This window comes from Pholcus phalangioides, unplaced genomic scaffold (assembly GCF_987345545.1).
Source record: "Pholcus phalangioides strain wild (caught in Gottingen) unplaced genomic scaffold, Ppha-v1.0 ptg000031l_1, whole genome shotgun sequence".
Classification (NCBI taxonomy): Eukaryota; Metazoa; Arthropoda; class Arachnida; order Araneae; family Pholcidae; genus Pholcus; species Pholcus phalangioides.
Window position 1 is genome coordinate 2,977,352 of NW_028301621.1, and position 21,976 is coordinate 2,999,327.

Sequence of the window (21,976 nt, forward strand, 5' to 3'; positions counted from 1 at the left end):
TCTCGCTCCACTCTAGGTGAAAAAATTCCGTCCACAGCCGGTCTAGTCGATGCGACGATGACTTGTCGTAGATCACTAGCAGCTTTTCCCACGCTTCTCTGGATGTTGTGCACGTTTTTACAAAGTCAAAGTTCGTTTCATCTAGGCTCTGAGTTATAAGCAACAGTGCTTTAGCGTCACCTACGTCGAAGTCCTTTTTGGATTGACGAAACTCCGCTGCATCGGCAAGCGCGTGACGAGTTTTCCTTTTCTCTCGGAGGAACTTTCTCTCCCGTTACAAAATCCAAAAGTTCATGGGTCTTCAGCAGTAGAGTCGTCGACATTTTCCATCGTGCCCAGTCCTTTTGGCACTGCAATCTGTCGATCTGGAGCTTAACGTCCATCGGAGCCATTTCGGTTTTTCTTTTGGTTACCACGCAGTGACAACGTGATCTGGGGCCAATAACCTCTTGCGATTTCTACAGACGCAAGGTGTAGCAGAGTAGATTACGGGGTTTGCAAAGTAATATGAAGTGGTTCATAGCTAATTATTATTTTAATTAATAGTAAAGTCAAACAAAAAACAAATGTAACAGGACGTCCTTTTAAAGCGACATACACAAATACACAACCCAGTCTGCGCGAGTACAGATCTCGACTAATGACGAACGAACTGACTTGGCGGTAGTGCATATTTCGGTCACCAAGTCACCGCCAAAGTTGGCGAGATATCGTAATTCAACAACTTTTAATTGCGATTTTGTTTGAATGGAAATTTAAAACTTTTCAATGAGTTTTTCAATTGTTCATATAAATTTATCAACATGTTATATAAATTATAATTGCATCCATATCATGTTTTTTCGGAAGATCAGAGGATCTGTGAAATCTGTCTACAATTGAAAAAGATGCAACGAATTCTTTGACGTGTACATTGAACTAAAAAAATGAATTTTTTAAAATCTTTTTCTTTTCGATAATTATAAATAACGTGAATAATTATATTACTATATTATTCAAGGATAAAAAAAATAAAAGAAAACGAAAAAATAACTGCCATCGGCTAAACTCAGCAAGAGCTAACGGTAACTGTAATATAACTAATCAATACTAAAGTCTTCATTAAATAACACCGGTTGGTTACGTCTACGACAGCGCAATCGGTAGAGTTATGGCGTGAAATACATAGGGACAATCTTCGAAAGGTGTCGGTTCGAATCCAAAGCCCTTCTGTCTCTTCGAATAGCGCCATATGTCTTCTGAAAATCGAACTATTTGCAAATGGTAATTTTTTGACGTTTCCAAAATGGACATAATGATCACGTAATTCATCACGTCATGTTTAAGGCATTTTATGACTTCCAAAAAACGTTTTTATTGACGTCCAGCGCCAACTTGGGTTGTATGTTCCTCAATAAAGAGGGAAATATCACGTGATCCAAAAAACCTCATCAAGGCTAAAGGCGCGTATACACTAGCGCGCGGATCATGCAATGAAAGCATTCGCAATTGGTTGTTCAGTAATTTGTACGGTGTTGTGAACGATTCTTGAGCTGTTTTCACTGGACCCACCTGGAATCAGTTTTTTCAACGAACACAAAGGAAAGAAAGGAACACAAAGAGAATTTGTGTACCCACGAGCGGATTAGAACCGCTGCAGGGGGTCGTGCGTTGCAAGATCTGTACGCTAGTGTATACGCGCCTTAAAATACTGCTGATAGAGTGAAATACGCAAATAGCTACTTTACACGCTGAGCTAAAAGTTTACTTATAGCTCAGTGACTTTACAAAGAGCTATAAAATGAAGCAGAGAATAGAAATGTGTTTCAAGTAGAAACTTTGAAACTAACAAATCTACTATACTCTGTTCGCTCCAACTTGGGTCCTGATGTAAATAAACCGCCGTACCAATTTTTAATATCACTCCGCATCCTTTATCTCTATTGGTTGTAATTTTACCAGCCCCTTCATTACGTGTTCCGAACACGTGCGTTTTTTCCTCAAACGCGAGATTGTAAATTCGTTATGAAGAATTTTCCTGGAAATTTTTTTTTCATTGTTCTCCAAATTTTGTTGAAATAAAAACTGTTGATAACACTAATTAAAATAGAAAAAGGTATATATCTATCAAAAAAAAGTTCGATAAGGTATTCTGTCGTTATCATGACACACTCCTCAAGAGTTGGGATGACAGGGCTCCAGCCCGGACATTGCCTGCGACAATTCTTGTAATTTTTTTATTTTTTTACGCTAAAAGTTTACTATATAGAAGGGCTGTTGAAAGGTTGGTCTGAGGGCCCGCCAAAGATTACAGCCTGGGGGGGGGGGGAGTCTTGCGGCAGGATGTGGGGCCATGGTCGTTACAAAAGCTTGTGCGAGTTGTTTATTATTTTACGGCAGATAGTGAAAAAAAAAATCCTCATTTTTTTCTTATCACTTTTTTTTCTTCAGAATTTTACAATTTTATTTATGAGCGGTACGATTTTCCTGGGTCGGATATGCTACCAATTATAACGTGAAACAAATTATGAACAACTTACCGTTGTGTTGCCACTTTTTATTTTGCGGGTCTGTATAATTAAATATTTCATAATAATCCACGGGCTGAAGAAGTTCCAATTTGATGAGAGAGTCACCCACATTATTTCGTTTCTTTACTTCAACCTGTTGTTGATATCCTGTTTTTTGTCAAGACAATTTCGGTTCTTTATCCGTGCGTAGGTTGTGAGCCATGACCCCACATCGAGCAGCAGGAGCCCTTGGACTGGGATCTTTAATGGGCCCCCAGGCCAGGCTTTCTCACGGGATCTATAGTGTCTGTCATAATGAGGTTAACTGAATCAAAAATGAGCATTACTCTTACGAGAACCAAATTTTCAAGATTTTCAAAACTTTACCTTCATGTGTACGTGATAATTCTCAGACTTCTTGGGCTCTCCGCCTTCGACGAAACCAATATTACTTAATCCCAACAAGCTGCTCAAGCAGATATATATATTCACCACGAACGATAAGTGACCCCCCCCCCCCAACCCGTATCCAGTGTACGTCAAAGCGTGTGAGTGAGAAAAAAATCTCGTTGACACAGCAACTTTGTTTATAGGAGTCCAGAGCAGCTACAAAGAAATGAATCTTCAAATGGCTCTGAAAAACAAGATAGACACGCATATTTCATTTATGTCATCAAACGATAAAGAAAGCTCTTTTTCTTGCAAGATCTTTTGAAGAAGCGAATACAAGTGTATAGCAAATCTGTTTGCTAATGGGAATAATAATAATGTAATGAAACTTCCGTTTAAAAAGGGGACGGTACTGTTTGAGTGAGAAAGGCGTATCCTGTCAACACCCACTCTGTAGACATGCAGCAAAACGCTTTGCGACCGATCTTTAAAAAATATTTTTTCCCGTCTTCCAGATAACTTTGAAATAATATGGAATCAATATTTTAAAAATAATAAAAATTATGAGGTATATAAATGGTATGAGGGGCAAACGACAAGGGACTATATTTTTGGCAGTGTTGCACAGTAAGAAAATGTGAAATGTTCTTCAACCAATCATTTTGGGCATCGCACACGTGGTTTTATTTACATCAGGACCCAAGTTAGAACGAACAGCGATTAGATGCATGTTCATATTTATATCATATCTCTGATGATACGATATAAGTAATTTATAAGATATAAAAAACTTTCTTCATTGATGATGTCTCGAAAGAATAAAGTTTCTAAAATTTGGGATGATCCTTGAAAATATAGAAGGAAAAGGAAAGTCCCGTAAAATATGGGCCACATGGTATTGATATCTATGTGATTGTCATCTAATCCAGAAACTGTGGTTAGAAACGTTCCACTGTATTTTATGCGTGTTTAGAAATTTTATCCTCCCCCATCACGCGGGAAACGTCGAGGGAGACGAGCATGCCGGGGAATTCGAGAAACAGATGAACTTTATTGATGACAGTTCGAATTCCAGGTTTCCTTTTGCTATCATAAATCTGTTCTGTTGTGGGACAGCTATAGTATAAGCGTTTTTCTTTGGCGATTTCTTTTCCAGTTTTTCTTCGTTATAGGTAAATTTTCTTCCTTTGGCGATTTTTCTTTCCTGTCTGCTATTATTATTTTTCCTTCGTCCAGGTTTGCCATTTTATTTTTATTGTTGGTCTGTATCAGTGCCGTCTTAAGGCATGAGCCCACCCGGGCCTCAAGAGAAAAGGGGACTCACAAAAATGAGATCTAGTTTAGATTTTTGAAAATTCGCCTGGTAGGGCCTCGGAAAACTCATTTGGCCCGGGGCACACGATGCTCTTGAGACGACCCTGGTCTGTATTGCCATGTCTGAAAGTGAATTTACCACTAGAGGTGTCTAGTAATAATGAGCTTTTGTGTTGAAGAAAGGGTGTTTCAATCAGTTGGAAGTTTACATTCTTTTTTTCTGACGTCTTTCTTGCTAAGGATCCTCCTTTCACATGGAGCGGAGGTGAGCCCGGAAGAAGTTTTAACAATTGGTATATATCGGGCCTTTCAGACGAGCCGAAATTCGCCCGCAACTTCGAAGTGTTTATGCGGGTGTGGATGTCATCCGCATGCGTCAAAACCTAAGTGCGGGCTCCGCATCAGCACATATAAATTTTGGCGATTGGGTTATTTGGAGCTATTCACACTATGCAAAGCGAATTTGTCCCCATCTTTGGCTACTTTTTAAAGATGATTTTGCACAGAATTTTTTAATTATTTGCCATAAATACCTTTTAAAACACCATATGAAGGTCCCTGTTCATCAATAGGATGTACCCACATACGTTTGTCATTGGATGTTTTTGGAATTATTCCTTCATGTTTTCGCAAAGACAGATTTTTTTCAAAATCTTGAAAATATATTAAGATATTTTCTCCCATCGACTACTTATCTACTTATGAGGATCGGAATGAAGGCATCTTTATACCCAATATGCTATAGGGCTCTAGGTTAAACCACCAAAGAATGGCTCTGGGCTGCCTATGAGCACTGAGGAGAAAAATAATTACAAAAATTGAGAAAAAAAAGTTTTTATGCAGGAATTTCTAACTAGTGCTCTTGTGAAAGGGGCCTAAGGAAAACAATGGCTAACATATCGCTGAACGGGGGAGGGAATAACACTATGGCGGTTAAAACAAAAACATGACCATAAGAAACTAACAATAACAGAGGCGATAGAACTAACAATTCTCAGACTAAATAGGGGGGGATAGAGATTAAAAAACATTCTAGACTTCTAAATGAGGGATGGAGATTTAAAATATTACACGTTAGACAGGATTGAAAATGATAAAAATCGGGACTCGTAAACAACCATCTCCCTCCTGATATATAAATAAATATTCTCTGGAATATTTGAAAACAGTAATTAAATAAATTACTTATATATATATTTTTTTATGTAAACCAAGACTCTTTTTTAACCGTTTAAAGGCAAATATTCCATAAATGGAACATAGATTTTATTTACAAGAATATCAGATATAAATTGATTCAAACATTTCCGGTTTTTTTATCGTATATGGAGGAAAGTTCAAAGCATTTTCTGAAATAAATTTGGATATTTCAGGTTGATAAATTTTGAATGAAAATTATTTGGTGTTTTTCTACCATTTGATATATGTCAAAGTAAATCAATTTTTTTGTAATGTTACACGTTAACAAGCAACGTGCATTTAAAAATCCATGTTCTATTTATGGAATATTGGCCTTTCGAGAGAGCAAGATTCTAGGGATACCTACTGTGCAGTGCGCTTTTTGATTTTCCCATTCGAAACCTAGGGTATTGTCTATTGTCATCATTCGACATGTGTATGGGGGGTAATATAACACAGAGGAATGTGCTTTCTGGGGTGGATTGTTTATATTTATATTGGGTGAGAGTATTTTTTTATTCTTGTATTCTTAGAAATGTGTGTTTTTGCAAACTGCAGACGAATCAAACCCAGTTCGACTATTGTAGATAGTCTTGTGTTCAGCTATGTGTAACCATATCGAAAAATATCTCGTATTAGAAGAAGCTGTAGGATATTTACAGGGCTCGTCACGGGTCACTTTTTCCACTAAAAGTCATTTTTTTAGAAACTGGTCACTTTTCTGTTGGTGTTTCTCTTTACTTTAAGGAGGAGTTGCACTGGTTCAAGGTTGTTAATTTTCTTCCTCTCTTCATTGAACTACTATCTTTAGGCTCCTTCCTGGGAGCATACCGTGTGTCGTCAGCATAACTTGATTTCAAGGCGCTTGGAATGAAAGCTCCTTGGTTAGATAGACTCGTCATTTTATGGAAAAGCCGGACCAGAACGAACTAGCATGAAAGGTGAACTACAACGAAGAATTCCCCCTCTACTACTATTCTTTCTTATTTTCCCATGTGCTCATTCGTTTTTTCATTTTCATATTTTAAAATTCATCTTTTATTTTATTTTCAAAAGTTTGTCCTTCTAAGGGTTGATTCCCTTCTTGGAGCATCACTTAAGTTACAGTTGTTTGTTCTATCGTTACTTTTGTTAATTTTTTAAAATGTTATTTCAAATGACGATTTAAGAGGGCCATGTGGAAACTAACTTGCGTGCAGCGGGAGAATACTCTTTTAGCTGGCCAAGGTTAAGAAAAAGCATGCAGGTATTTTGAATTACAATTTAAAAAAAAAAAAAATCACCCAATTGAAAATCACGATCTATACAAATAAAATTTGTGCTATATTTTCTAACTGGATTTAAATCTCAGCAAGAAACCATAGCCCCCAATATGATCCAAAGGAGAACTATTTATGAAAAGATCACAGAATCCTACAATTTGCCGTTTAGTTTAACACAATTGTTTTCAAATAAGACGAAAATTGGTCATCAGGCTTATTAAAACTTAGTTAACATGCATTCAAGCCATAAATAGAGGCAAATTTAACGGTGGGTGCACAGAGAGTGCCCAGCGCCAGAGCTTTTGAAGTTGTTCTTCAGTGGTTATTCTTATTATTTTTGGGTTTTCATCTTTTCGGAGGAATAGCTTGCCTTCCTTCACCCAGGTGAATTTGTATGCAATCTTTTCTTTAGTTTGTCTCATCATATAAGACAATTTTGTATTTTCTGGTGTTAAATGTTCATTAATATATATTCTGGCACTCTGGATTCAGTTTTTCATCTGTTATGTTGCTTTTTGGCGTTTTGTATCCAAATGCTCTTTGATTTTTCCTTTTGAAATCGCACTATTATAGACCTTGGCTTGTTTCTGCTTTTCATGGGAACTCCGTGTGCACTAGCTATTTCAGTTGTTTCTTGAATCTTCAGATGGCTCGTACTCTTTCTATTATTCTGAAAATATTTTCCTTCCTCATTTCTGGGATTCTACTGATTTCTATATTGTTTTTTCTGCTTCTTGTTTCTAAATCATTCATTCTGTATTTCAGATATGTTATCTCCTGTTTTAGATACATGTTCTCTATCTTTATTATTTCATTTTCTTTATTTACCAGTTCCACTAGTTTCCACATATTTTCTAGTTTTCTTCCATTGGTTTAGAATTAAATTCTATTGCCTTTAAACTTCTTGAATTTCTGTTGTAAGGCGATTCTGCTTTTGGATTCCATTATTTATAGCTAGTTGAAAGACTTCTTCCATCTCATTTTTCAATTTTCTGATGATATTTTCCATCTCTTCCAGGGTGATCAGTTAACCTTGCAGTTCCTTCAGTTGTTTTTTCTTGACCTGTTTGTTTGTTTTCACATTGTTTACATCTGTATTCATCCTTCTTATTTCTTGCCATTTTTCTGAGAAACTTCCTTTATCCCCCACGTACAGATTGTATGAATCGTCTACACTTTTTGCACTGCAAAAATTCCGTCTCATTATTAGATTTGCCCCGGCATCTAACACACTCAAACTTATTCATTCTTCAATATTTTGTACATTCAATTTTCAAAATATCTTATTTAATTTTCTTGTATAAAGTGTATTTAGTGTGAAATATTTCGTACAGATGGCGACACTATCACTTCACATCTTAGATTTTTCATTGCACGTTACATTCAGGTATTATACATGTACTATTTTTTCACATATCTAATTGTTAGTTTTATTTTTTACATTAACATACTAATACTCCATGAGCTTAAATCAAGTTTTATCACCTACTTTTGATGAATGTCCTTTCAGATACTTAGAAATCGAAAAATATTCACAAGCTAGTAGCACACGTGTTTGCATACAAATTGGTCTCATCAACTAACGTGAACGTGTCAACATACCTGATCCAAAGTTTGAAGTGTCAGGTTTCAAAAAGTTTTGTCTCGAAAAATCCATATAATTTTTGTGATAACATTGCTTTGTTCAATAAAAATGGCATAACCTCACAATATCTTGATGTATTAGCAACAAATGAATTAGTCCCTTTACATGGAAAAATTACTAGACAGACAGACATAACACAAAACTGTGCTGATGAATTTACTGTTCTTGAGACTCAAATTACAGATCACTATCCTGTATTGGGATAGATAGACTTTCTGCAGAAAAAAATGTGTAGTATAAAAGAGGAAAGCAGGGTTGTTAAGTGGTTTTTAAAAAAAATGAAATAAAACTGGTCTAAATATTATTTTTTCCATGAAAAATATCATATTGGTTCATTATTACCCAAAATTTTTTATTTTTACCACATTTTATATTCTTGGGGTACATTCTGATGGTATACCTTTAATAACATAAGTTGGTATAAGTGGTTTTTTAAAATGTCTCACAAAAGTCGCCTGAATGTATATATTTTTTTCATATGAAGTATCTTAGTTATTTACGGCCGTATTCACCACTCACGGTCCTGAAACGCGGATCAGTTGAAACCCGTTTCAGTTTTAGAACGAATTTGGTATTCACAAGTGAGTCTCGAGTGCGTATCAAGTGAAACTCGGTTCAGTTGGCGAGTATTTGGTGTATATTAGCTTGGCGAGAGTAGATACGATGCTGATTGGATGAAGGGTTTTTGATCTTCTAATGAAGTAGAAAACTCAACGGTAGGTTTCTTGTGTTTACGTTTTTCAACAATTTTTTTTTTCGATAAGCAAAATATGGTTTTATCATCCCCTTTTTAATGGAAATTCCATTTCTTTCCAGCTACGTTTTTCTTTCCTACTCCCAATATATCTGTAATGATGGTTTTTCATTTCGCTACGGAATTGCTAATATTCTCAGATTAGATAAATTATATATATCATTATTAGCAAATAATTTATATCGAATGTATTGTATTTTCCCACGTATAATCAGCCTATGCGATTTTCATTGCTTTGAAGAGAGAAAAAATGTATTTATCAGCACATACAAATTTTATTAATCGTGATTGAAATGAAGGAAAAAAGGACGGTCGCAATTGTGTAAAATTTATATTTAAAAAAATACTAATAAACTTTTTCAAAGTAATAATTATCTGAATATTTTTTAAATTACGATTGCTTTGTACCTGAAATCACAATTTTGTAAACACTAATAAGATAAACACATTAAAATTGAAAAGTACAAAATTCTGTAAATTTGATTTCCAAAAAAAAATTTTTTTAGTGCTAATAGTAATTCTTGTGATGGACATTGAATATTAAATTATTGAACATTAATAGCTATTTCCTATTAGCCAAATAAGTGAATATCTGAGACTTACTTTTTTGTAATTATATTTGTTGAAACTTGTATGCTAGTTGCATACACTTCTTAAGATACTATTTTTTATGCAATCCTCCCAACACATAAAATGCTTAACCCAACAGTTTTCTTTTCGACAAAAAACTGTTCCAACATATGTACTAGTTTTATGATTAGCTTACATAAAAAGTTAAATTCAGTTGAAAACAGTTCATTATATTATTAGATATAAGTTGAAAGGACGTCCTTGAAGCTGAAAGATTCTTAAAAATAAAAAATCTGTAAACAAAGTTTCAAATCTGACAGTCAATACAACCATTAGTGTATGCACAATTTTTTTTAATATGTAAAATGCATTGCAGAATCATGTTCTTGTTTAACTAAAGGGTAAATTAATAGCCAAGACTAAAAATTAAAAAAAAATTGACGTATATTGGTAGATTCAATGTCATTTCCCATTCCTCTTTTTACTAGCAGGATTGGTAGTTAAATCTGGATTTTTTAAAAATATATACTGTATTTACATAATAATCTAGTAATTCGTTACTTTCAAAATTTACACTGTAACTTGAACATAATTAAAGCGCAAATTCAAACTATGTAAAAAAGGCTAACATTTTCCTCACTTAAGAAATAATTACAAATCAATTATCAAACATAATTTATTCATATTTATATGGGAGTATTTGAGATTGATAAAAAAAATAATGGTACGTATAACACACACACATAGTAAATAAATATTGAGATTTTCTTCTGTGATGGAGTCAGTTCATCTTCCGTGGCCACATTTTATCATAGATATGTGCTTTCACCCTACTTTTGGTCCCAAATACTTGTTTCATCTGAAAAATTAAACATAGGTTTCATGAAAAAAAAAATTTCCCTAAAGAATGAAGCATTATACTCATGTGTTGTGATTTCAAGTACAGTGGAATCATACTGCATAATACGAATAAAGCACATGTAATCAGCAATCACGTGTTACGAGTTATGTAATGATAGATTACTTAAATATTATAAATTTCACTCAATCATTGCCCAATGCTGGCATGAACTGCACATAAATAAGGTTCCAAAAAGTAATTTCATGAATTTTTGAATTGGTGTTTTGAGCACGAAAGGTATGATCACACACTAAAATCTCGATAAAATGATATTCTGCAAATCAAGGAAAAATATCATTGTAGAGGGATTGCTGTTGTATGACAAGTAAAGATGCAAAATTCTTGAGAATATTGTCACGAAGGAGAATATTCGAGAATATTCTCTAGAAGGACTACTATTGTAAATAAATAACTTGAGAATATTCTTATTATTATTAATGAAAATATTCTCCAGTTATTTATAATATAATTATATATAATATCCTAGAGAATATTCTCTGGAAAGACTACTTTTATAAATTACTGGGGAACATTCTTATCAAAAATAAGAATTATTCTCAAGCTATTTCTCATATTAATATTCTCATCTCGCATCTCTAATCGAGTGGAAGCAGTTTAATATTATACTATAGGAATCTCCAAACAAGACATTGAAAATATCGATGTAGAGGGATTTATTTTTTTATATCGAGTATCATTGTAGTGAGGTTTAACTAAATAATAAACCAATGAACTGGTATTTATATGCAAAATATTGATGCACAAATAGAATGAAATGAGCTGATAATTATATGATTTTGGATAATGAGAATGCACCACAGAAAATATTTTTTGTTGTGCATGTGTTTTCATTTGTGTAAATACTGTGGATTCTGCTTATAAAGTTTTTGGTTTTTTTTCTTCAAAAAATTACCATGAAAAATGTAAGCAGAGAAAATGCTATAAACAGGAAATCTTAATAAAAATAAGTTTGAGTACTAAGCAGGAAAATATTATACGTGGGAATGCTATAAGTCAGATCGACTGAATATAGAAGGAAAATGTCATGTTTACACACAGCAGCAAAATATCATGTAATAAATATATTCCTGCCATGAGGTAAAAGCTACAAAAGGTAATATATTTTGCTCGGCAATAATATAAATATTTTCATATTAGAGATGAAACATTTCATACACAAATCTATATTTTAGAGTGTTGGTGAATATTGTATTGTTTAGGAATTAAAATGTACTACTGTAATGATCGCTTTTGCCTAGTACATTTTGTGAGTTCTTAATGTACGAGGCTCCTCAAGAGACTTCTCTCTTGAGGAGCCGGCCCTCATTTTGTGGGGCCCCACAAAAATGAGATCTGGTTGAAATTTTCTATAATTTACCAGGTAGGACCACAGAAAAATTTCTCGTCTCGGAGGCCCCCATCATGCTTTTAAGAAGGCCCTGGTTGGGGAAATTTTTTTTCATATACAAGTGATACAAAAAATTTTTTTTTTGTATACACTGTATACAAGTGACTATTCCTGAAATTCAAGAAAGATATTCATGACTTCTTTTCAGACCCATGATACATTATTTTCAGAGAGGAAAAAACTTCAAAAGTGTGACACTATGCCCCACCATTTTAACCGTTAGGTCGGGACTGTAAATAAGCTGGGGCAACCGGAGCACTTCCCAAGGGCAGAGAGAATGGGTCCCTCACAAAAATGTACACTTTATTTTACATAATACTTTCAGGGGCCCTCACTCAAGAAAAAAGTCTGCATCGAGAGAGCCCATTACGACCCTGCTTCAGGTACCATAAAGACGAATTTGTGTCATTAATATCAATACATGAGTATATTACACATACAATTCTATCATTAGTTGATAATGATCATTTTGATAGCGAATAAAGTTCAGATTTGAAGGAAATCATAGAAAAGTATCATTACTCACCTTCTTTCGTCACTTGTTGATGGCTTCAAGAAGTAGTTGGAAGCTTTCATTGATCGGGGACAGTTACTTAACATATATTTAATACCTAAACGCGGTCACTCATCATCTTATAATTAATAAATTATTCTAAATTCCCTATTTCATTCTGGCTCATCGTAAAAACAATTCAGCGCGACCGCCATTACTACGTCGAAATCTATGTTTGTGTTTGCGGCGACGATAATGCTCACTGCGCATGCGCTGAAACTCGATCCACCCTGCTGGATCGCCGAAATCGGAGGTTCAGTTTCAGGCTTGAAAAGCTGGTCCTTGGATCTCGATTCAGGGGTGGTGAATACCAATTTTGAGGTGAAATGCAGTTTAGAACCTGGATCGCATTCTGAACCTGGACGGTGAATACGGCCGTTAAAGTTGTATACAGAAGACAAAATTTCTCATTCTTACCACATTTTCTAACCTTTGGCTACATTCTGATGCTCTATCTTTAGCAAATTCATGAATAAGGATTGTATCATACATCTAAATGTATAGTGGTGTATTATCTCACAAGGTTTCGTTTTCCCTGCACAAAGAAGCAGCAACAGTAGTGACACCATCATACTATGGGCAGGTGGTCCTATAATCCAATAAAGACACCAGCCAGCTGTCCCTAAAGGACAAAGACTAGTGTACTAGTAGTTACATTACCTTCACAGACATTTTCATTTTCTTTCCCATAAGAAGTAGCACATCTCGTACTGTATATCACCCAGTCTTAATAATCAAGTTTTTTTTTTATACTTTCACTGTTAAGCCCAGTTAATCAAGGTTCTACTATATAGTAGTAGTAACAGATTTATGAAAAATAATCAGCTATATACAGGGTGATTATAATTAAAGAGTTTTGATTCCAAAACTATACAATAAGTACTAGTCAGAATGACGAAAATTTGCATGGGTACTCCTGAAGCAATGGAAGTTTCTTTTGCAAAAAAAGTGCAAAATGTGCAAGTAGATAATGCTGTACTTGGCCAGCAGTATATTCTATTTTGTGCAACCACATAATTTTGGTACTTCCACAGCATCAGTGTGTGGATAGAACAACTTCTATCAAGATGAACATTGCAATACTAGCAAAGCAGCTGCTGAAGACCCATTTTGACAATAACAGGATGCAACTTAACCCTTGCAACTTCTGCAGTGGGGGGGGGGGGGTACCTCAAAATGTTATGAACAGTGGTCAGATTGTAAACTTTGGTGAATTGCAATCTGCAGCACATCCCCTAGGCCTATATGTTACAAGTTCCTCAGGAATATTAACGTGGGGGTGCATTTGGTTTAATAAAGGTGAACTGGTGAACTGCAAGTGCATCCACATCATGACCATGGAATATTCTGATCTGTTGTTGAACTAGAATTTTTGTGCTTTCACCACATAGCCAGAACACGGTGGACAACATATTTAACATTTCTTGAGTAAGTTGTGGTTATTTGTTCAATTACTTCATTTTTTTCCAGAGAGAAAAACCTCCCCCTTTCAGGCTATCACGATTGCGCGACCTTGAAAGTGGTTTTACTACTTCGTATATTGTATTGATGTACACACGGGTTGTTGAAGATATTTAGTTACCCTTAATGAGGGACCATGTACAGAATTTTCAAAGAGAATTTCTGAGTTTTTACTCCCCTGTGGATTTTCTCCCCTCAGGTTACATATTAGAAATTATGGTACTTTCACGGCTATCTGCCGGCATTCAAAGATAGCAGTCTATACGGCATAAATTCGCCTTGTTCTTACAAGATTGTGAATGAAAATTTTTTTTAAAATTGTAAAGAATTTGGAATGCCTATTCAGTGTAAAACATTTTCCGAGATCGTTTGAAAAAAAAACCAATCTGTAAAAACTCTACCTAAATATCAACAGTTTTAACATCTAGCTGCTGTGTGGTAGACACCACATCTCATCGTAAAAACCACTGGTGTGTATGCAGAATCGGGTTTTGGAGGGACAAAAGGATCTTATTCACAAAGTTTGGGTCACTAAATACTCAAAAACATAGCATAAGACTATTTTTTCCAATATTTTAATTTTCTACAAAAATATATATATATATATAAATATTCGAGTTCTCGAGCACTGAAAGCATGTTGAGAAGGGACGGACGGATAATTCGGCTATTGCCCAACACTGTTGGCAACATTCACATTATTTTGATTTTGATAAAGCGTTTGTTTTTAAAAAAGCAACACACAATTCTGAATTGAATTTTCTCGAGGGATACTTCATCAGAACATGCCAGAATTTCCTCGTTAATGATGGAAGAAACACACCACCTATTTCGTCAGCTTGGACAGGCTTTATTAACCTCAGTCGTGACAAAACTTTACACACTCTACAACAGATGGCTCCCCAATTCGCATCCAAAGACCACTCGGACGCAGCAAATACAAAGGCGAACTCTTCGGACGACCAGACGTAAACATCACTCTTCCACGACTCATTCGTGTGAATTCTGACCACGAAGTCCTGATGACGGCTCTCCATTGAAGAGCCGAAATGCGTCGACCAATTGAATTTATTTGTCTTAAAAACGTGGCAATTTTTGTATAAATTAAAACCAGGCAAAGTTACTCATTTTTTGTGATAATATATATATATATATATTTTTTTTTTCTTCGTTCTCGTGTGTGTTACTTGTAGTGTTTTTTATTTTTGGGTAATATTCTGCTGTGTTCTTTTTTTTTTTCTAGCTCATCTTTGGATTTGCGAGATAAGTGGTTTTTTCTTTATTTTTTGCTCAATTTTTAAAATTTTCGTTGGTATTTTCGGTCAATTTAAATTTTTTCTCTGTCATTCATTTTCATTGTACTTTTGCCACTTTTGTGACCGTTGCTGTTTGTCAGTAATCAATTTTTTGTGCCATTTTTCGTGTTCTTTCCTCGTTTTTTGATATATTTTCGTTAGATTTTGGGCATTAGTGTGAGCGAACGTTTTCCCGGGTATTCCAAGTAATTTTTTTTCAATTTGGGTCCTATTGTTTTAGGTTAGTGAACAGATATAGTTAACTAGTGTTCAGATATAGTTAGCTAGTGTTAATAAGTATAAATTATACTTTGTAGCCCAGTACTTTTTTTAGACAGTGTAGTATTCTTTTATTATATACTAGCTATAATACCCAGCGTTGCCCGGGTTTTCTTCAATGAGGCTTTTTGGATCATACGATATCTCCCTCTTTCTTTGACGGACATGCAAACCGTGTCAAAGTTAACCAATATGGCGACTCATGGAAGAAACAAATTTAGATTTAAAGAAATGTAGAAATGAATATTTTTTCTCCTTTTTTAAGGGCGGTAAGTATTTCGATTCCCTTCCTTCCCATGAACTTATCCATCTCTGCCTATTTCAGCTTCCAAAAATGCTTAATTAAAGCTGTGGAATTTCTTCGATGTGTTTTACGGGCCCATAATTAATTTTAAAAAACATCCTAAACTATATGAATTTATGCAGTTGAATATTTAAAGACAATACAGACACATTTTCATTTTCGAGCTTGAGAAGATATAAATAAAAAGTTGAAATTAATGTTATTTTGTATGAATATCCAACTCAAAAGTAGGTCCGGCTAATTACTTCATATTTAATTTTTTGGGCTTCGTATATCTCTAAGCGAACTCAATATTTCAAAAATCGAGAATTCAATACAATTTTTAAAATTATTTATGTGACAGAAAACCCCACTAAATTTCTGCATTTCTACGCTAAAATCAGCAATTTTAACACTGAATTTCTATGAGGATCACCCTTTACCTGACCCTCAAAGCGATGATGATTATGACGTCTATTTAAAAAGCCTCATTACTGAGAGTATTGAAAATGTGGCAAACCATTATAAAGGCACAAACTATTATTCGTATTCTGGCACCGTTGAAGAAGTGACAAACCATTGTAAAGGCATATGCACATCTGAAACGCATTGCTAGGGAACCACGGTAACCAAAGTAAATGTTCTGAAAGTGATTGTTGAGGTCCAAAAACCATTGTTGCCCGACAGTTTTTTGCCCGTTTGGGGCATTTGCCCTGCTCTGACGAAATTTTAAAGTAGCCTATCGTTCACGTCGGCTTCCATTTGGTATATATGCAAAATTTGGCGACGATAGATCTAAAATTGTAGATTTGTATAGAGAACATACACACAGACAGAAAATCAATTTTATATGTACAGATTTTCGTCGTGATTTAGTGTTCAGAGCATTCTATTTTACTTAATTTTTTCGTACACAATCTCCTACGTATATTTAGCATTGTAATGTATTTTAGAGACGTTTTTCATTGCTGAAAGTTGCCCTTGCAGGGTGATTCTCTGGGTGGGAATGAATCAGGTAGGAGCGAAAATTAGTGAGTCTCTGCCAGAGTACCGGGATTTACTATTATCTGTGTGTGGGGGGGGGGGGGGTTTTCAGATGTGGCAGTGATTCCTGTGCTGCCAAGGGGTGATTATTAGGGGTATAGGGGTAGGGTCCACCAATTCAATATAGGCCTGAGGGACATTTGCTGCTCCACTTGGGGTGACATTCTTGGAGCTTCCCGCATTTATCGATAGGTGGCTTCGTTCGGATAGGATCCATCTAAATAAGAGGAGGGTCTGGGAGCTTTACGATTGTCTTAGGTTAGGTTTTTTACTCCCAGACCATGTAGTCGGGAATGCGGGTTAGTTAGTGATAATCATAACAGTACTGACAGGGAATTACCCACCTCTGACTTGGATGGCTTCTCGATTGACACTAAATCATCGGGCAAATTAAAATATGTGCTAATAAATGACAGGAGCTTGGGTAATAAGAAAGATTTTTTAGAAACTATAATAGTTGTGGAGGGCTTAGATCTTATAGCCATTACTGAATCTTGGGAAAACGATGTGGATGAATCTTTCTTACACATCTCAGGATATGATGCTTTTTTGAGAAATAGATCGGATAGGAAAGGGGGTGGAGTGTTGATATATACGTGAAACCATGTTTGAGGGCTAGAGAGAGTAACGTGCAGAGAAGTGATATTGAAACTATATGGGTTGAGCTTGAAAACAAAAGACATCATAAACTTATTGTTGGTGTTTGTTACAATCCACCAAATAGGGATCCAAACTACATCACCAAATTTCATGATGAAATTTCCTACATGTGTAAGCGTAAGAGGGTTATCATACTAGGGGATTTCAATTACCCAGGTATTGATTGGGAGAACGTTTCATCTGGAGATCAGTATGAAAGAGACTTTCTTAAGTTGGTGCTCGAAAATTTTTTGTATCAGCATGTATCAGAAGCCACTAGGGGCACTGCTATTTTGGGATTTAGTTCTTACTAGTTCTGAGGATTTTGTTGAACATATTTCGGTGGGGGAAGAGTTTTCTTCCAGTGATCATCGTATCGTCAGATTTCACTGTAGCTTTTCCTCGGGTAAGGTTGATAACAAAAGACTGGTTCCTTGTTTTCGGAGACCCAACTTTGATGTTTTGAGAGGAAGGTTAACGGAAATTTTCAAAGACTGGTTGGGATCAGTAGGAGTGGTAAGTCAATGGGAAGAATTTAGTACGAAGCTGTCCTCTGTTTTGCACGACGTCATACCCTTTGTTCGAAAAAAGCGTGTTTGTACATCACACCCTCTATGGTTCATGGATAGTGTGCGTAACTTTTATCTTGAAAAGAAAAGAGCATTCAGAGAGTATAAAAGTGGATGAGGGGACCTATCATTGTTTACTGATAAAATAAGAGTGTTGAAGAAAGCGATAAGGGATAGTAAAAAGGAAGTTGAATCTAGGTTGGCAGATAACATTGGCTCTGACCCAAAATCATTTTTTCGATACGTCAATAATAGATGTAAGGAGACGGTTGGCCCCTCTCTCGATAGGAGGCTCTAGGTTAGAGAGCAATGTAGGCATGTGTAGTGCTTTCAATGACTTTTTCTCGTTGGTTTTTATTGGAGATAATGATATTCGATATACGGGTGTTGCATGGGGTAATAAAACCCTCAACGATATTCAAGTAGAAGACGTGGAGGTCCTAAATCTTCTAAGAAATGTATGTGCAAGCAAAGCACCAGGACCAGATGATATCTATCCCAGGGTCCTCAGGGAATGTGCTAATGAATTGTTGGGGCCAGTCGCACAGATATACAGGAGTAGTGTTGCTGAGGGTATCGTCCCAAGAGATTGGAAACTTGCTAACGTTGTTCCGATATTTAAGAAGGGTAGTAGAGAAGCGGTGTCAAATTATCGTCCAGTGAGTTTGATGAGCTCCCTCTCGAAAATTTTGGAAATTATCATCAAAAGGCAGTTTGTGAAGTGGATAGATGAGAATAATGTATTGTCGGAAAATCAGCATGGGTTCAGGAAGGGGAAATCATGTGTAACTGACTTCCTTTGCTTCTATGATCACGTGACGAAGGCTTTGACACGCTGACTAGATATCATCTGGTCCTGGTGCTTTGCTTGCACATACATTTCTTAGAAGATTTACGACCTCCACGTCTTCTACTTGAATATCGTTGAGGGTTTTATTACTCCATGCAACACCCGTATATCGAATATCATTATCTCTATTAAAAACCAACGAGAAAAAGTCATATGAATTCACTATTCATAACTGCTGCTTCTAAATTACACAGGGTGCCCCGTTTGAAAAAGTATCTAGTTGCAGCTCTAGATAGATGGCACCACCTACTGAACACAAAACACGCTAAATGCTGGGCACAAACAAGCACACTTGTAAGTTTCACCATTATAAATCTGAAATAGCTCCAGTATTCAGGTGTGAAAATATGTGGCAGTTAAATGGCAACAGATCAGATTGGTGGACCATCAGGGAGGGAAAATAAAATCTTTCTATATACCAGGAAATCGCTTCGCAAGGATTCATATGAAATCCTTGCTCATATGAATAGGAATTGGAAGATAAGTGTCAGAGAAAGAAAGAGAGAATCTCATTTGCTTTAAATTTTAGTCAGAAGATATTATTGAAAGAGCTAAGATCTTTTTTAAAGAAATGAAAAATCAATCAGAAGGGTATTTATAGATTGATTTATTAGTAAATATATAAATGTGTGCCTCTTACTTTTAATTACACTAGATCCTGCTTGTAACATTTTTTCAAAAAACCTTTGTAAACAAGAAAACACTTTAAACGGGAAATCTTAATAAGAATTACTTGTTGTTAGGACCAGGGTTGTTTGTTTTAAACCAAGTGATTTTTTTAATTATCAATTTTTTTTTTCAAAAAATCAAATAAAAGTTGCCTATATATAATTTTTTTTTCCTTGAAAAATATCACATTGGTTCATTATTAACCAAAATGTTTCATTTTTACCACATTTTATATCCTTGGGGTACATTCTGATGGTATATCTTTAAATGACATAAGATTTTATTAGTGTTTTTTTTCAAAAAGTCTCATAAAAGTGGCCAGAATATATATATATATATATTTTTCATATGAAGTATCTTAGTTATTTAAAGTTATATATAGAAGCCAAAATTTCTCATTCTTACAACATTTTCTAACCTTTGGCTACGTTCTTATGCTCTATCTTTAGCAAATTCATGAGTAAGGATTGCATCACACATCTAAATGTAGTGGTGTATTATCTCACAGGGTTTTTTTCCCCTTCACAAAGAAGCAGGTACAGTAGTGACACCATCATGCTAGGGGCAGGTGGTCCTATAATCCAATAGACACCAGCTGTCCTTAGAGGACAAAGACTAGTGTACTAGTAGTTACATTACCTCACATACATTTTCATTTTCTTTCCGAACACGCCAGCTCACTATGTAAACAGAATCAACAGAGGAGTCGAAAGGTACTTCGCCTCAACATCCTTCGAGAGTGGTACCGCGTTGTACCCAACAGACGTAAGGGAAGTCGAGAGCATAATCAAAAATCTGCATAAAAACAAGGCGCCAGGTTTCGATAACATCACCAACAGAGCTATTAAAGAGCATAGGCGTAAACTTATTGAAAATGTTGGGGGGGCTCCGGCTCTAATAGAACCTCGTTTATACGACGCGTCGTATAAATGCGAAAGCAGTACTGCAAAACGAACTTTTTCCGAAAATTACCCCCCCCCCCCACCTTTTTTTTACAGACGTTTCCGAAAAAAAATTTTGTGAAAATCTGTCGTTTTGATTCAAAATCTTATGCTTGAGAAGAAATATACTTATAATACTATCATAACATTACTGTTGCTAAAGTCTCAAGCACTTTTACGGTATTCATTTCAAGATTCAACAGAAAAAAAAAGTGTTATTTAAACGTTATGTAAAACGTCCTTTACTTGACAGAGAACACCGTTACAAAATTATCGAATGTGGGGGCGACAAAAATCCCAGTTACAGCCCTGGCTATCAGCATACCGTAGCCCGTTCAATAATTATTTCAGTACCTGTCAAAAGCCATTGAACACAGGGCCACAACTAGGGAGGAGCAGGCGGGTCTCGTGCCCCGGGCGCTAGACCGGATGGGGTGCAAATTTCATTCTAAAACCTCTCCTTCAACATTACAAGGGGGGCGTCAAAATGCGCGCTTGCCCCGGGTAACCAAGCATCTAGTTGCAGCCCTGATTGAACCAGTCAATCATCTTAAATTTTATTACTTTTTCAGTAAAAAATATGCATGAGAAACTACAGTCAGTCCCGCTTAGTTTTTCCGCTTACAACGTTTCTTCATGATGGGTTTTTGAAAACCGTAAAACACTGTATTTCAGTGACACGTTTTCACCAGTTGAAAAATTATGTGATTCGATTGATAGAAAATGTGTTTTCCAAAGACTTGGGAGTTCGAATCGAAGTGAAAACGTCGATTAATTGAAGTGTATACAGGCAGGGCCCTGGGTAAAGCAGGAATTAGGAGGCTCTTGCGACAAGAGTCAAAGATGTTAATTGGTCAGTGAATGTATGTTGTTTGTACTAATAACTAGAAATTCCTAAATAAAATACATGTAGAAATCATTTGCATGAGAATGTTTTTGCAAATGAATATGCACCGAGATAAATAGAAAAGATGCATTTAAAAACGCATTTGCGTTTTTTGCTTGGTTATTTGTTCTTTAGCACATATTTTCTCAGTTTTAGTTCATATTTAGCCATTTTTTTTAAGTGGAAAATTCGGGCTCTAATTACAGGCGAATCCCGTTTTAACGAATACCGTTACAGCGAAAATATCATTTTAACGAATGGTTTTCTAATCCCTCTAATAAGTATACATAGGAACAATGCAAACAATCTGAAATTTCTTTATAACGAAGTGTTTTCTCCGGTTTCTTGGACTTCGTTATAACAGGATATTCGACTGTATAACAATCATTTAATGTATTGTTACCAAGGTGAATGGGACAAGGGCGTAGCCAGAAATTTCGTTCGGCAGGGGGGACCAAAGTGATAGAACAATAGATTTGGTCATCTTTTTCCCTTTTTTCGGTCATTTTCTCACATTTCGGACGAGGGGACCAGACCCCCAAGTCTTCCTCTTCGCTACGCCCTTGGAATGGGATACCCCTGAGCATGAGCTACCC

General features: G+C 35.6%; 1 protein-coding gene across 1 annotated transcript in view; it reads left to right on the top strand.

Annotated features, from left to right (window-relative positions):
• The first annotated feature begins 4,439 nt into the window (after positions 1-4,439).
• The window catches only part of LOC149067011 (structural maintenance of chromosomes protein 5-like), a 254,890-nt gene continuing 237,353 nt past the window's right edge, over positions 4,440-21,976 (top strand). The window contains exon 1 of the mRNA XM_089252810.1: positions 4,440-4,458. The gene's annotated coding sequence lies outside the window, so the exon portion shown is untranslated. The remainder of the gene's footprint in view (positions 4,459-21,976) is intronic.